The 18,094-nt window shown below is 41.3% G+C and overlaps 1 long non-coding RNA gene across 1 annotated transcript; it reads right to left on the bottom strand.

Annotated features, from left to right (window-relative positions):
- Positions 1-241: 241 nt before the first annotated feature.
- On the bottom strand, positions 242-17,096 carry LOC126053281 (uncharacterized). Its single transcript, XR_007510319.1, has 3 exons — positions 16,412-17,096; positions 10,180-10,302; positions 242-2,562 (listed from the first exon to the last, which is right to left on the bottom strand). It is a non-coding gene; the product is annotated as an uncharacterized LOC126053281 (long non-coding RNA).
- Positions 17,097-18,094: the final 998 nt, after the last annotated feature.

The following is an 18,094-nucleotide window of genomic DNA, read 5'->3' as shown; positions in this document are numbered from 1 at the left end:
TAAAGTTCTTCTGAGGCTATCTGGCCCACATTCACTCACTGGTTAGTTAAGCCATTTCTGAGCCCAGGAAAATGCCAACCCACCTCCAATTCTCAGAAATGTTAGCAAAATAAGATTCAGAGAGCATTAAATTGAGACCAAAATGAAAACAGAACAGGGCAGAGAAAGGAGTTTGTTGTTGCAAACAGACTACAAGGCAAGGAAAGCTTGATTTTTATAAGTGTCTACATTTATTGTAAAAACTACATGTGATAATGAATGAGCTTTAAGATTGTAATGCGTATCCTTCCAGTAGATAAGAAAAAAAAAAAAGTAGACCCTGCTTCTGACACAGTGACTCATGTCACAAATTGCATGTCACTGAAGTCCAGAGAAATACTTGCACAGATAATCATAAAGAACAGCAATAGAAATAAGGCCACCATTAGAAACCCACCATGTGAGAGTACTGGGTCCACGTAGTTCAAGTTAGCTCACTTGCAGTCACATCCAGGGACACTGTACCTGCTGATCAGAATCTCGTCTGAGTCCTTCTTTACTGAAGCTTTACATTGTGAGTACTGACAATCACTACTGTTCTACCTACCATAGAGTTAAAGTTATACTGATGCTACACCCACCATGAGCAAAGGTAGATGAAATCATGGTAGCCATGATATGCTAGCACCTTCTGGGGAGATTTTCAGTGCCACGACTGTCAGGTAAACATGTCATTCCCTCTCATTTTTTTGATAGCTATGCAGCTAAGCATCTGTTCGTGCCTTTGAGAATTGTCACTGACACTGCTGCTACCACAAGAAGAAAAATTAAGACAAAGGCAGGCAGATATCTTCACACATGCATCTTTGCCTTCACACATCTACCTTGTGTTGATGGCCAGAAGAGTGTGTTGGAAATATAAAGGCCTGAGATGCATATGGAATGCACTTTACCTTCTGGAAATCTCTACTGTACTGCAGCCAAAAATCATTATTTTCCTGCTTCTTTCCCACCATTTTTATTACATTTACAGTGGCTCTACAGCTGGCAGAATTTAAAATACCATTTCCAAGGCATGACAATGGTTGTGGCAGTTCATTGCTGCATTTCTAATCGTCTCATTTTGCCCTGCATCTACATGATTTAGAATTCTTTAGGGTGCTTTATAAATGGGTGTCCATTAAGTAAGCCATACAAATCTTTTAACCTAAGGTCAATGTTTGGCTTATAGTGACTATATTTAAATATGATTAGTGGAACTCTGCATTCTGATTAAGCAATTCCATGTAAAGTAAACTCACTGTAATTTAATTTTTTTTTGAACTGTAGGCAGAGTATGAGATTCACATTTCTTTAGTAAAACTGAGGGGGTGGGAATGTGATTTGATTACAAGAGTAAATATAAGATCATATGATTGAAAAATTAATAGCTTCCCTTATTCCGATTTAATCTGTTAAAATAACTTTAGAAAAGGCTCAAGTCCTGAAATATTTGACTACTATTCAGTAAACCAGCCAAAGAGCTTAGCAGAGTCCCCCGTGGAAAATCCTTGATTGACTTTCTGCATAGTAACTGAATACTTTGGTTTTCAACCAATACCTTTATGCAGCATTTTCTTACACATTTTACACATTTTGAACAGCTGAGAATTTATTGGGCTTTTTCCTGTTGAAAAAAATCTTGTGGATATTTCAATGGAGTGTTTATTGTTAACTGAATTCAGACTCTAGGGACAACTAATGTTTTCTATCCTAGATAAATCCACACTGAGAATTAGACAATGTCACAACTGAGTCCCATCAAATAGATCACAATAGGTCATTTACATCTGGTGAGGAAGGATTTGTCTAAGGAAGTCTTGAGTTAAAAAAATGTAACTCTATTACATCTAGTGAAAAATATAAAGCACATTTTCCTCCAAAAAGTAGTATGTGCAAGATCCATTGAAACCTTGGCTTGAAAATCTTTGTTTTGTGGGTGCGGAACAGCTAACTTCTTATTCAGAGTGTTTGCTGATGGGAGATGAAGTACTATTCCACTGAGATACAAAATAAAAACTATTCCAGGTCACTCCTGAAAATGACTCCTGACTAAAAGAGCTGAAGGACGGAGTTCCAAAGAGCCAATAGTTTGAAGTTTAATTGCCTCAAGTCCTATACAGCTCTCTGTACTCCTTCACATACTGTTACCCTCTAGGTAATAACAATAATGTATCCTATTGCAGGTGACTGAATTGAGACTTTAATGGTTTCTTCCGGTAGAGCCTCATGTCTCAGGTCATGGGCAATGCAGTACTCTGGATTGCTTTGGGTCAGAGTTGAACACACTGAAGGACTGTGGAGAAGCTTGTGTTGCCATTGCAAAAACATGCCTGTATGAAGAAAGTCTCAATATTATCAGTCAAGCACATCTCCTTACCTTTAAATGCACTTTAACAAATTACCAGAAATTCCATGGTGTTTCTCCATAGTCTTTATGCATTTAAAGCCTGGAGGCCATAGTAACAGCATTCAGTGTAATAGCAACAAACCACTGTCAGAGAATGAGGATATGTCCAGAGTCAGGGTAAGATCTCCCCAGTGCTGTAGAAGACAGAAACACATAGAAACAAACAAAAAACCTCCAGTCATCATTCAATCTTATCATTGTGATTTCTTAAGGATTCTTTAGCATCTAGCAGCTAATAATCTGCATTACCCCAGACTGACACAGAGCACCTTGTGGACACAGCCATTTCTTTGATGCAAAGAAAAATGACAGCCCGAGCAGGTATTGTCAGCAAATCTTGTATGTAGTAAAGATATACACTGCAGTTAAATCTCCAACGAGGTCTTAATACCAATCATGAGGGCTACCTCCATAGTAGCAATGACAAGCTGTGTTTGTCCTAACAGAGGGGTTCAATTACAATCCCTTCTCCATTTGCAAGACCTACAGATGTGTTTCCTGTAAAGTAACTAGTTACACCTTTAGTTAATGTTCAACTTGTCCAATGCCAAAGCTGGTAAAGGATTGTGATTATTGCTCCAGTTCACTCCATGCTGATTTCCTGCAAGCCAAAGATGGCAGAGCAGTGAGCTTCCCTGCTACACAGCCCAGGACACAGGTTATGGATACAGGTTTGCCTGTTCTAAATTGATCAAAAAGGGAATCCAGGAAACCTGCAGATACATATACAACTGCTCAAACAATGGCAGAGTCCTCAAGAATGGCAGGTTTGCCTCAGGGATTGACCTGAACCTTCCTTTCAAACACTTAGCTTTAAAATGCGGAGCCTGCTCCCTCTTACAAAGCTGCCATGTCATAGTTTGCCAAGGGTAGGGCTCAAGATCTATCTCCCCACTAGATATCCACAGCCTGAGGATAGCCTTGGGAAAATATCCCTTCCCAAGAAATTTAAAACATTTGCTCATGACTTGCAGCTACTTTTTGTGATGCACACATTATTCAGAGTTTCCCCTCCTGGGTCTCTTCATGGTGTGGAGCGGGAGATACGCCAGGAGGGTAGAGATTTGGACTACCTGCAGCTGCTGAAACAGTCATTAATTTCCTGCTTCAGTTGCACATATCTTCAAACTAATTTATACAGAAGGTCAAATAGATGTCTGGAAGACCTGTAGAAGGAAAATACCACCTCCTAAAACTCTCTTACACCAACCACTTCTCTTCTTTACATCAAGTTGAATTCGAACAGAACAGAAATGTTTTTTCTGGATCTGAGTAGCTTGCTACCTCCAGCGGTATCAGAGGTTCATCTGTGGAAAGAGTGTAAGAAACAGGGCATATAACACAGTTCTTCCCCTGACACACCTTCTGCATTTCTGGCAATCAATGATTAACCATTTGGGCTGGAGGCTGTAGCCAGTGTTTATTAGCTATAAACAAATCTATCCTACATGAATTTGACTAATCTGTCTTCTAACTGATCTAAACCTTTGGCCTCCATGATATGTTGTGATTAAGAGTTTCATGACTTAATTACACATCGAATTAAAAAGTCCTTTCTTTGGTCTGTTTAAAACCTCTGCCTGATACTTTTATTAGCTTCTCCTTGCTTCTTTTATTACCAGAAACGATGAGTAATCCTCCCTGTTCCTCATTCTTCATGATTTTATGGACCTATATTACCATTCATCTCTTTTCCAATCTATTAGTCTCTTCTCCTACAGAAACTGTTCTATATTTCTCACCAGCTTTATTTCCCTCCCTTCTATCTTTTTCTAGCTGTGGTAACCAGAACTGCACATAATGGATTTGGACAGAGGCATAATCTATTTTGGTTTTTGGTTTAGTTCCTTTCAAATCATTGCTACCTCTCTTTCTCTCTTTTTGACCATCACTGAGCTGCCTTTTCAGGGAATTATCTTGTGACTCCTAGACCAATTTTCTGAATAGCAGCAGCTCAGTTAGATCGCCATTCTGTTCATAGCTAGGGTGGGTTTTTTCCCCCGTATGTATTATCTTGCATATATGAATATTGTACTTCATATGCCATTTTATCACTTCGTCATGCAATATTGTCAGTGCCTTCTGAAACTCTTTGCAGTTCACTTTAGACTGTGTAAAGCCATACATGATTTTTGTACTATTTGTGTAGGAACAGCCGCGGAATTTCACTAGCGGTCACTGCTGAGTTTGATGAGCAACACGGGTCTCAGCTGACAACCCGGTGAGATCCCACTGATGAGGTCCCTCCATTTTTCCCTCTTTCCATCTTATCTGATGACTCATTTGTTTATTTAACAGCCTGTGCTGAGTGGCTTTGTCAAAAGCTTTTCAGAAATCACTGTTATCCACATGGTTCTTTATTCCACTAGGTGTGGTGGCTGACGTAGGTGACAGAGAGCACATTGTAAGCATCAGTTCAATTGCATCCACTTGTTTTCCCTTTGTACTCTAGGGTGTAAACCATCTAATCCTGCTAATTCACTATTAATCATTTCATCAGCTGGTTGTTCAGTTCCTTCTCCTGATATTTCACCTTCACACAGTCCCTCAGGTTGTCCCCTGTAAAGATATTCTCCTACATGGGAACTTCTGTATGATCTGCTACAGAAAATGCTGGCAGGATAACATTCAGTGTTATAGCTGTTGTGAAACACCTTTCCCCATTTTTTTGGTCATATACATTGGTTCTCAAAGCCCTCCTCTTGCCACTGGAACCGTAAAGACAACAGCAGAAGGATTGCTATTTCTACAGCCACTCATTCCCCATGAGAGACCCAAGCCTGTTCTTACGTATTCCTGCATTAGCAGACAATCTGATGTGCAACCTTTCTCTCTTTCACTGGCTTTTCCTCAAAAGAACAGTCAGAAATCTATTTAAGCACTGTACTTCAGCTATCATCTGCACAAGTTGCAAGGAGTGCATTTTTTTCCAGGGAATCTTTCAAGAGTTTTCCAAGCTTTAGCCATGAAGAAATAGTTACCCCCTACCTGTTGGCCAAACAGCTGCTGTAATTTGATTCCTGCTCTTTTCTTTTTGGTTCCTATTCTCCTGGAGAATTGCTAACTATTGCTGAAATTTGTATTGTGCCTGTTTTTATTAATTCATCAAATGCCAATGAACTGGTTCCTCATTCTGTTTGACCAGCTGTTTCATATAATCTGTTGTTACATTTGGCTTTAAAAATCTCCCAGGAGGAGCACAATAACTCAAATTTGTCAGATCTGCAGTAATTCATGAAAGATGGTTAGTATGTGGAAATCCACATTTCTTAAATGCAAGTATCAAGATACCAGTTCTATTGTTGAAACCAAGATGGGACTTCCAATATATCCCACTTGTCACTTACAAATCCCCCACTCCCCTTCATATTACTAGGTAGCCTGAAATTTTCTGTGTTTGGTCTTAGTCCAGAGTTCAATGTATTTCCTTTCAAGAGCGAAGAAAATCTGTTCAGATTAGCACTGCACAATCCAAAAAATTAAGAAAATCACTCAGATGCTCCTTATACTTGGATAACTCAAGAAACATTTTCTTTAAAGCCTCACATTTGGCATGTGTCTAAGAGGAATGTGTGGTTTGCCTTGATAGAAGAAATATGGTAATGAATGTTCAAACATTTTCTACTTTGTAATTTGTAATTGTCCTTACTGGTTTAGCAATAAGTATATAAGTATAATGTTCAGAGAGTTTTTAGTTATGGTTATTTGACTGCAACACAGATCTTTTTGTTATCTTATTTGACTCAGGAGTTACATAAGATGTCATTTGGAAACCACTGTCTGGCATTATACAATGTCAAATGCATATACCCTGAAGAGAGTCTCAACATTTTCTTTACAAAAACTGTGGCTCAATGCTTTTTTTCCAGCAGCACCTTCTCACCTGCACAACTCCATATAAAACAGTTCAAGCTCACAGGCATAAACTTCAAAGTGAAATAACAGATTTTTAAATCCATTCTGGTATTTATGGGAAGTATAGTTAAATGCAATTAGATAGGCACCAACCAGTTCTTTCAGAAAAGTTCAATTCCCTGATAGCATAAAGCAATATAGCGTCAACGAACAATTAGTTATATTAGTTTAGGCCTCATCTTTGGATTCAACTGTTCTGAATATGTTTGATATCATCCAGCACATGCAGCCTGGTAGCATGAGGGCAGTTACGTCTATGTGGAGATCTCCTAAAAGCAGCCTAAGATCATCCCTACACTGGAAAGTAAGGTGAATATACAAGCTGGCTTCAAGCACACTTCTCATCCACTCTAGATGGCCTACGCATCCATGCCCTCCTTGGAGGAACCCCTCTTGGGCTGCCTAATGGACACCTGGCGTCGTCCATCCTTCCTGCATGCAGCCCACTGACAGAAGAACCTGGGCTCCAACTCCGGCCACTGAACTTCAAACTCCTCTGCTTTAGAAAGTCAGAAGTCCTCCCAGCCACCAGTCCTCTGGCACACGCATGCAAACAGTGTGGGGCGGGAGTGGGGGGGAACACAAGCCTAGACTTCAGAGCAGGTTCAGAGCCAGAGTGTTGCACAGAAGCTGATGCTGGCTCTACAGCCTTATGGGCAGTGGCAGGTAGGGGCCAGGAGCGACATCTCCAAGGTCAGGACTGGCACAAGTACTCTTAGACCGCCCACCTCACATGGTGGAGAAGCAGCGTGTTAACAGCTGGCAATGGAAGAAATATCAGCTGTGAACAGAAGAGCTTCTGTCCTGCTGGGTACCCCAGAAGCAGCTCATTAAAGAAACAAAAGGGCATGCCCCACCTCTCCCCTCTACACCTACAACACAGTTGTACGCCACAAATCTGCACGGTTTCAACCCATGCAGCAGCCTGAAATGCAGAAGATGCAGAAGTGGGCATACTGCCCTTTAGCTTTGATGTCTAATCCTGTGTGTGTCCTAAGGAGACAGGCTCTTCAAAGCACCCAGCTGCTGCTCCGGGATCTCGTACATAACTGACTTGCTCATAGAACAAGGAACATCTTTTAGCTTCATCACTAGTAGGTAACCCTGCTGACTTTAGATGCAGTGAGATCCCTGGTTTAGCTTCCTTGTGGGAATGACTGCTGACAAATAAAACATAGCCAGCTTGCGGTTAAAGCACAGGATCTTTGCTCTATTCCTGGAATTGCAGCAGATTTCCTGTGTGGCTTTGGACAAGTCACGTAAGCCACAGTATTCAAACCTGGGGCCAAGCCACTGGGTGCTCAGCAGTTTGAAAATCAGGTGTTTGTTTATTTGTTTAAGTATAGATTTAGGACCCTTATTTTTGGCATCCATTTTTTAAAAATCTTTGGCCTATGTGTTTCAGATTCAACACCTATATGGCCATGTTATACTATGGCCATGTTATACAACCAGCCAAAGCTCCTGTCGAATTTGGGGAGACCACTGTGTTCCCTGGATGTTAGGCAACTTATCTACATACAAATTGAGGTGCCTGTCTTTAGTTTACAGGGCTGATCATGTGGGGATTCATCTCTCTGAGCCAATAACTTCCACCTACAAATGAAGAGGACCCAGGAGCACACTTCTATCTCTTCAGGCCTTTCAGAGGCTCAGCATGTTATAGGTGGAAAAGCTCTAATCCCTTATCCAAACAGACAAATGCAAAAATGATCATTTGTACTGATGTTTATTATACCTCTGTAATTACACTTCATTTGGACAATCATTGAATATGTTTTTTGTATTCTCAGTGGGGAAAAACTCAACACTTGCTGGGAAGAAAGGTCTAGCAGTTGTTCTCACCCTGAACTAGATTTTTTTTTTTTTTCTAAAAAAGAAACCCCAGAATTTGCCTGCTAGTTTTTTGTTCCCACTCCTCCCCAAGATATAAGCCTTCTGTCAGGATCCAATCACCAGAAAATGTAATCTAAGACCTTTTTAAACAGAAAAATGCAAGGTAGAAGTCCAAAACCACTAATTATTTTTCATTCCTTGTTTTAAATAACCTGTCAAAATAAACAAATACCTTCTAGGCTGAGACTTTCTATGGCAATTTTTAGTCCTGGCTGAATTTTAACAGCCAACTTATAACAACAATATACTCTTATTGGTAGTGGCATGTATGCTACCACGGTAAAAATATTTTTCAATGTGCAGACACTGTATGGTATTTAAATAGAAATATCCTTTTTATTTTTGCTGACAGACTCCTCGGGCAAAGCCAGCTGATTGGAGAAGCAGAACTTTTATTAGCATACCCAGGGGCCAGCGGGCTGGATGCTGTGTTCAACACGCTGCTCTCACACAGGAGGGGGTTGTCAGGAAGGAGAAATAGGGTATCTAATCTTAGTCCCCATTAAGACCTTCATAGTAGAGCCTAACAGAAGACACCAATGACGCATTTCATATCCCAGAAGATGGAGGACTGTTTGTTTTTTTCCCAATATGCAGTAGACCTGTTGGATATGTGGCAAGAAGCAGGTACAAAAGCAGGTGAAGTCTCTAAAATTAGTGGTGGCAAGTGAGATTTCCTAGCAAAGTGGATTAAAAATCCAAGGGAATCTTTAAACCAAATATTGGCTTTTGTAGAACAACAAAACCAGGATAGTGTTTCCACTCAGCCATAAAAGTTACTGCGGTTGTGTAATCATGTTGAGTTGTGGCCTTAGGAGAAGTTATAAAGCAGCTGCAGCAAATTAACTTTTCAAAAGTTATTATGGATTGGATGGAATCTAGAAAATTCCCCCATGTTATTTTTTTTAATAAAACTGTAAAATGAACAACTGTGGATGAGATCTCATCTCAAGCCTCTCAGCCTGTACAAGCACAAACCTGAAGACTTCAAGTGGAAATATAAAGCCAGAAGCTCCCCTCCCCTCAGAAAAGACACCCCTCTTCCAAAAATCTTTTTTCCATATCCCACAGAATTCATTCAAAGGAATCTCACTATGGGGGCTTAGTAGACCTTAAACAAGGTATAAACTTGTGGGGTGATCTCAAATGACCAGCTTCTTGCAAAACAGTTGGGAAACCTCACGCCTGAGAAAGGGGTGTGCAGCACCAGAAGAAAACCCACAGGAGGGTTGCCACAGCTGGCACAGGGGCAAATTCTGAATTCAGTAGGATGCTGTAAATGGGAAGTCACTGGTTCTCAGGTTAAAAGGCAGCACTCTATCTCCTGGGTTCCAGCAAGCCCAGAGCTCAGCTGGAGCAACACATCCTGACCTCACCTGGGAAGAAGTTACAGTCACTCAACTAATAGGAGGCACCTTGGCTTTCTAGGAGGAGGCAGCTGCTGACCTTATCCAAAGTGTAATTTGGGAAAGAACAAAACAGCCTTGCAGACCACCTTGAGGCTGCTGAGCCTGGAGACTAAGTAGAAGACAGAGGGTCCAGGCAACAGCAGGAAAAGAAACCAACAGTACTGAGTAAGAAGCTGTGAAGTAGAACAAAAGAAGACATTGACGTCATGGTCACTGCAGTCACGAGTATTTGGACTAGAAAATTTGTTATGTGGGAGATGAACAGGCTTGAAATCTCCTGGACTGAGCCGTGAGAAAACCACACAGTAATAGTCACAAACATGTGGGGTGGGGGAGGCAGGCATAGTAGAAAAGAGCAGCATGTCTTGATGTTTGAAATGAAATCCATACTGCAACTGTTTTAGGACAAATGCCTTACATCTTAACCCATAAAAGCTCTTGAATCCTTAAAGAAGCAAGTCACTAGAAACGCATTACCTCTAACTTTTTTCCATATTCTCTTGCCCAGTCAGTGGTCTGAAATGTACATACCTGTCATTTGACTCATCATGTATAACAAAATGTGAAGCACTGGAGCAACTCTAGGACCTGGAGTTCCAGGTTCTTGTGGCTGCATGAGGTGGCAGTCTCAGAGCACTTGGGTTCATGTTGGGTCTAAACACAATAGAAAGAAGTCAGTGCTTCCAATGTATGCACCCTCTGAGTATTTTGAAACAAACCTGAATTAACAATGCCTATAGCACCCTTAAGAACAGGGTCCACGGCATTTCCATCTCTATTCAAAGCCAGCTAGTGTACCAAATCTGAAGGATCTGTCCCATTATAATAGTAATATGTGACATGTACAATGTTTCAGACCTTCAAAGTGTTCTCTCGGCATAAATTAATGAATTCTCACCAACACTCTGAGACAGGTAAGTGTTTACACAAACAGGGAAACCAAGACCCCATTCAGAATGTATTTATAGAGTGCCCTAGTTACATTTGGGCATGTTAGACCGCGTTCTTGCCTGAGGACAGTTTTCAGATGTGACACAATTTGCAAGTCACTGAACTACAGATGTAGTGTTGTGGATGGCCAGACGGCCAAGCTCCCCTGTGATCATCTTTCCTGCATTCAATCAGAAGGGTTGCTTCAAATATTTTCAAGTATTTAACCCAACCATTCTGGAAAGAGAAAGCTGGGTTTATCTACCAAAGAACTTGAAACAGACCACACAGATGCCTTGCATATAGAAAAAAAGCCTTTGCATACAAAAACACTTTTGACAAAATGCGGGCTATTTTTAATATCCATAGATCAGCCTCCTCAGAGGCAAGGAATGATAGAGGTGGACTGAGGAACTAACAGAAACTAGTGGCACTGTTCTTTGCAAATTAGTTTTTAAAAAAAGTCACTTTTTGGGCAAATGTTAGAAAGTAAAAGAGTTCAAAGTCCCTTCCCTCTTTGTGTTTCATAACTCAGATCTTGCCTGTTTAATTTCCTGCTTGTCTCAGGCAATGGTTGTTTCTTTCACTGTCTCTTTACAATGCCTAGTGGCAAAAGTGTTAAAAGAGCCTCTGAATTAGTGATGGCTGTCCGCTGGCCTACAGGCCCATGGTAGCATGTGAACTACTTACAAGGGATCTGAGAAAAGTGGCTGAAGTCACTACACTTATGCTGTGCTTCACCTTTGTTAAAAATTTTGTAGGCGTCCACTAATTGGGAGACATTGGAAAACACTGCTCTAAATGAGCTTGTAATGACATTTATCAAAATATCAGCTGACGTATTAAAGGATACAAGCTCTCATCACAGGCCTTGTTCCTCGTAACACAAACAAAATTACTATGGAAAAAATAGTTTCCTTAGTCAACTTATGAGTTATGGATATCTAATATCTAAAGTAGTAAAAAAGCAGGAGGTAAAAAAGAGATTACCTTAGTGTAAACTGAATTACTTTAACCCATATTAGAAAATAGGGACAAATAAACCTGAAGGATGGATGGATCATCCCCACATGGCATGACAGCCTCTTTAAAGTCAGAATGTGACTATTCTGCACCTCTTCTGGAAGGAGATCCTAAAATACACCCACCACACACCTCCCCACACCATCACTTCCAGAGTCTTCACTTGGTTGCAAACTTCCTATTGTTTCTGGCCCAGAAACAGGGACAGAAACGAATTCAACTGCAGGATCTGGTTTGCATTGTTTGCTCTTGATTTGTTTGGCGTGCAGAGGGCAGTGTTTTCAAAAAGCCTCTGTGACACTACAACTGTTCTCTAATGAAATGTCAGTGGGAACTTTACCACTGACTTCATTGGGAACAGCTTTAGGTCAATGCTAGGCTCTTTCTGCGAAAAAAAAAGCAGCCCAACAAAAAAACAACAAAAAGCCCTCAATCTTTATTTTCCTTAAAATGATGTCTTGTGAGTGCATTACAGAGTGATGCCAGTCCAAGGGGGGCAGGAAAGAATGCTGAGAGATGAAATGCAGAGTTTCCTCTAAATATCAAGTGCAGAAAGCAGCCAGTGACTTGCCATTTTTGCAGTGTATAATCGGCAGGAAGCTTGTCACAGATGCCCTACGCTCTCCAAACAATGTTTCAGTTTCTCTTTCCCTTCAGAACATTTTCTGAGAGTCCCCCTCGCCAGCTATCTCATCAGTCCTCTGGTATTTTTCCCTGGGGCCTTCAGTTCCTTGTCTAACCGTGCCCTCTTACATATATCCCCTTTCGCACTTTCCTTCATACCATCACAGTTTTAATTCAGGTCGCTTCATTTTTCCATCTCAGTGTAAGCATGTAATTGTGTCTGAGAATCTGTACTACCCTTATCAGTATGAATGATGGTTCTCATTTCTACACTAGTCCAATAAGGATGAAATCTTCCCATTAAAGAGCCTTTCCCAAAGTGAACACCATTTCCCAATTACTTTATTGAACAAAAATGATGATCCCATTGCTAGGATCTGGATTCCCTGTAATGTTCAGTTTGTACTTGTCACAGGCCCCATCCAAACCTTATTCAGAATTAGTGGAAGTTTTTGTATCACCTCCAAAGGACTTAGGATTGCATTGTAGCTCGTTATGGGATAATTTTGTTTTCTCCTACATGAACAGTCTTGTTCCCAGTTACTCCTGCATATTTCTGCTGGGTGTTGTATCCTCACAAGGGGTGTTGCACAGTAACAAGAATTTTCACCCTCAAATATACCTTCCTTAAAGCCCACTTATTGTTTCGGGAAAGTGCTCAGTTCCTTCAATTGTTTTCCTATCAATAAACTTTCACTCATGAATACATTTTCCATGCTCATGGCAGGTTTTACCTTTAAAGCAGGCAAACAGAAAGGTAGTTGGCCCATGCAAACTCAACTGATGCTTGGCTTTATGCTAGCATGAATGAAAGATTTTATGGGTGCCACACTGTTCACTTCTGGCACTGAATGGCTCAGTAGCTGAGATCATATGCAAACCAGCTGCTCTTCCAGGTGACATGTTCATTGTCCCTATAGGAACACTCTGCATCCAAACCCTATGCAAACACACTACAGGGAACAAAGCTGGCTCATCTCCAGTCATAGGATTGGAACAGGAAGCTGATGCATTGTGTGCTATATTTTTTCCTCTATGTTTCAGAGAAAAAATATCAGAAAAGAAAGAAGGTATGGGCCATTAAGTCTGCAGCACAACCAGGTTGTAGTCATGAACTGAGAACAGGAGCTGGTGACCAGCTTCTTGAAGACGTGGCAGTAAATGGGAAAAATAAAAAAAATCAATGGCTACAGCCTTCATCTTCATAGCCATATCTCCATCCAGTATGAATTTGAGCTGCTCCAGTAGAATAGGTGTATATCACTGAGAGTCTGACTATAGGTCTCCTAAGACCAGAATTGCTCCAGGCCATTTTAGTGAATAACAGTGTACACAGGCCACCATTTTCCAGGTGACTTAAGGCTGCCCAATACCTGAATTGATCTGAAAATCCCAGCCTGAATATCTTCAGCGGCAGCAGAAAATGACTCTCTGCTTCTTATACACATTATCTGTTTTAATAAACAGAATTCCTACAAAAGAAAGCCCTTCTGTCTCTAAAGAAAATCCATACACTCTTCTAAGGTGACTTTGCTGTTCATGAATGGTACCTGCATGCAGCCAGAGTTCTCTGCTTGTTACAAATAGCTCCTAAGCTACATACATTAAAAAGCAGTTTTAAAGCAAGAAAATAGCTTGAAAGGAATGAATGCTTAAGCAGAACACCATCTAAAGAATCATTCATACCAGCTCAACAGCTTTATTACCCCTTGGTCTACTTTACTGCAGACTCAGAGGACTAGAAGATATGGATAATAGCCACTCATGCCTTAATTTTCACCCTCAATCCAAAAGCTTATTTCTCTGTTTTCCACTTTTCATGGAACAGCCAAGCCACTTACGTAATTGCTGAAGGCAACTGCCCACTTCTTACAGAAACCCTAAGAAGATGCAGTGGTGATGCAGTCATACATAAACAATAGCCTGTTTTACAGAAGAACTGTTTGTTATATACTGTTTATAGATGAGTCCCAGATGTCTTTTCTTACACGTTCATCTGCATATAGTCATCAGTTTTGGCAAGGACAGCATGGAGCATGGTAAATCAGCATTGATCAGGCTCACAGACCATTCTGGAATTTTCATTGCAGAGGGCTATTTGTCATGGCTTTGACCAATAAAAGTAGTGAAGCAACACTTGTGCTATTTCAGAAGTTCAGAACATTTTGAAGCATGCCATCTAGACTCCTGGGCTCTGCAGTCTAGCTCTTCAAAGGAGATGTTTTCAACCTGCTTACCAAAGACCAGTAAAAAGACTTCAGAAAATGGGTGCAACAGGCTTGTAATTAGTTGTTTCTTTAATGTACCCCACCCACAGAAGCAACCAAAGGAACCAACAAAATGGGGGGAGAGTGGATCAAAACTGCAAGAGTAGTCCTCTTTTAATTTAATTTAAAATTGATTGCAAGTGTAAACCACCAGCAATAATACACTAGAAAATGCTGTTTCTTAAAGAAAGAGTTGGTGACCTTCAATGGACTGCGTTGGCAGGCACTGCCCTGGCATCTCCTGGTTATCTTGACTTTGTAGAATAATTAGTACCTCAGACATGTCCTTCTAATTCTCTTGCACTTTCCCAGCAGCAGGCCAGTTTACACAATGGTTCTTCTAACCAGTTTGCTGACCATTTAGTTTCTTAGATACTTCCACTGCCCCACATGCAGAAAGAGGACTCAATGCATAGCTGTAGCAGCTTGACCCACGGTACAGGTCCCTCTCTTTTTCAGGTGCAGTGCTTGACTCACAAAGGATCCTGATGCACCATTCCTCTGCTGGGAAATGGCTGGATTTGTTACTGCTGTTATCCGTGGGATGTTATTACTTACTGTTGTACCACGTTGCCTGAGAAACTCAGTCTTCAGGTTAGTATCTTACTGTGCTAGGAACAGCAAACCCCCCGACTAAACTCTGGTCCAGAGACTTTATGAACAGCGACTGAAGGCAATAAATGAATGTAGGTTAGGCATGCCAGGAGGTAAGGAGAAAATACCGCAGAGCACAGTCAGCAGCAGTCATAGTGTACCACTGTTGTCACAGCTAAGCTGCTGTCACAGAAGCCCAGGGAAGGGGAATCTGAAAGTAAATAATGAAGCAACTTTGCAGGTTTTCCTGGGAAGCTCCCTCACCAAACAGGCACTGTATAAGAGAGCAGGAAGAACTCAGATTGAAGCTCTAACATTGACATTAGATGCTGGCAACAAGGCAGGTGAGAGATGACTTCTCACCAAACATGATGCCACAAGAATGTTGGAGAAAGGCATCTCTCCATCAGGGCAGTTTGGACAAGTAGCTTACATATAATAGGGAGTAAGACCCAGTATACGGGCTGAACAGAGAGGATTGGCACAGTGAGCACAATATTGCCTAGACTATGGTCTCAATAGAAAGTTATTGGGTAGGGTGGTGGGTAGAGTAAGGCCAGAAAAAGGGTGTTGCAGCACTTTGTGGGGTGGAAGAGCAGGAACTGGGCTAGCAGATTTTGGCCTCATTTCCTAAGGAAAGAATTCCAATATGGTCATACTATCCGTGTGTTAGTGTCCATCTCTTGTCCTATTTCATAATCTTTGCATCCATGGACTAAGTTCAGCTACATCTGGCAGGTGAGCAGGCACCTCAAAACACAAAACTCCAACATAGTTCATGAAAATAGAGGGCAGGCAGAAGACAGAGACCTTAGAAGCGTCTGCCTTGAAAACACTATCCACGGGCTGTGGTATGAATTCACTCTATATTAAACATCATATGGGAGGGGAAAAGGCCGTATAAATGATGCCAATGACATAAAAGCTCCCATTGGATACTGCATCTTCCTACATACCAAAGTCAGCCTCCAGATAAAAATCCATCAGAAAACAGGATACATAAGTTCAAATATTATGGGACAGGGTAGCAATATCTATACATTAAAGGTGGCTTACGTTAAAGATGGCTTTGTTCCATGTGCTCATATTTTCCTGAACCCAAGTTCTTCTTCCGCCTAGAAATTCTGCCTATTTTTAGGATATTTCAGGACATTTTCAGGACTTCCTCTGTTTGTTTGGATTTCTGGACCTCTGGCAGATGCAGGGAGACCTGGGCAGCAGAGCTGACAGACTTTTGTACATCCCAGATATTCCAACTATATGAGTACACCCTACCATACAGCAACAGTGCCTGACTCGTATCTATCATTGTACAAGACACTTACCTGGCAGGTAGACCTCAGTTTTCTGAGCCATGTCAGGGATGCCTGAGCAAGAGTTTCATAGCTGGTCTTCACACATAATAGAAGTCCCACGTGCTTTGGAAATGTTGGCTTTGCCGAGCATGTGCAGAACATTGCGTGTATCCTGTTCTTCCGTGCTTTCATTCTGTAACCATAATGTTGGTACTATCATGTCCAGAAAACATCAGGAGAAAACATGCAGAGCTATATATGGCTAACAAGGACATTCTGGAAGATTTTTACATAATCCAGAAATGGAAAATGGTGCAGAGACTTAAGCGACAGATGAGTAGAGGCAGAAAGTGATGAAGGCAGAGATGAGGAGGTAGGAGGGCTACAGGAGTTGTGATGAGGACAGTAAGAGTCTGGGTCCAGTGATGCTGAAGGCGAGGTGGAGGAGACATCGGTGAGGGAAGCAGAGAATTAGCTTGCACGGAAGGATTTGGCCTACTGTTGTATCTCCCTTTCCTCCAGTGAACGTGTTTTATGCAACATGTAAAGCAATAAGGGAAAACCAAAGGAGGGGTATGTCATATAAGCCACTTTTGAAAGCCTTTTTAATAAAAGGAGGTTTGAGTTGCAGGGCCTCACAGAGCCTCTGCACCAGTGTGCTGGCATTTCCACCTAGCAGCAGCATTCCCAGCCACCACCAGCCAAGCAAACAAACAAATAAACAGCTGCCATGTTGTTTGCATTGTAGATGAACTCAGAAGAAAATACAGCTGCAATTAGTTGGCACACAGCTGTTGAATTAAATCCTTTACTGCCCAGCTATTAGAGCACTGAAGTGTGGCTTAAGCTGCAGTAGCTGGATTCAAAGCAAGGGGTGACGAAGAAGGGGTTAACCCTACACCTGTGTGCATGTTCATAATGTGTATTTTTTCCTGAACACATTATTAGTCTGTTAGCTCATTTAGAGACCATAATGAAGTCATTATGATGCCACCAGTATATTTTGCCAGAAAGCTGGCAATCTTTAATCTGCTTCCTCTACAGCATCTCACAAAGGAAGGGAGAAACCAAAACACTGATTTCAACTAACAATGTATTTATTTGCAGTGCTGGGTCCCAGCACATGCTGAGAAGAAAATGATTTCGTTTATTCTCCCCTCTTTCTGATAGCTTTTACATAACAAGCAAGGCATAGAAGATCCCTCAATGCAGCCACAAAGCCACTCCACTTTTTACACGCTTTTCATTTTCTCTGCACCTTCCTATGTCATATCCTTCAGCTGAGGCAACAAAGATGAAGTTAAAAATTCTTTGAAAAAAGCCCTGGCTAATGAGTTGCCATGCATTTATGCATTGCCTGTAACTGCGTGCGGCTGCACTCATATCTTCTTGGGGAGACAACAATATACACTTAGCAGGGATTTCTAGAAGTGTGCTAGAAAACAATGGTTGGCATGCCAACAAAGAGAACTTTCTGTGGGAGTCAGGGAAAGGTAGGGGATGTGGATGAGGACAAAGACAAAGAGGGGCTAATCCATTCCAGTCTATTTTCCCACTCAACAGTGCATGTGCATTTAGAAACAAGGGGTAAAAATTACTTTTGTCAATCCCTGCATTTGTTCCCCCATTAAACAAATGCCACTGATGTTTCAAGCTCATGTGGGTAGCATTCAAGGCAGATGCCCAGAAGGGCTGAATGAGCCGAGTTTTCCC

The sequence above is a fragment of the Accipiter gentilis genome, chromosome 32, assembly GCF_929443795.1.
Source record: "Accipiter gentilis chromosome 32, bAccGen1.1, whole genome shotgun sequence".
In the NCBI taxonomy this organism is placed as follows: Eukaryota; Metazoa; Chordata; class Aves; order Accipitriformes; family Accipitridae; genus Astur; species Astur gentilis.
Note: the sequence above shows the minus strand (reverse complement) of the source record. Positions and strands in the feature narration are given on the sequence as shown.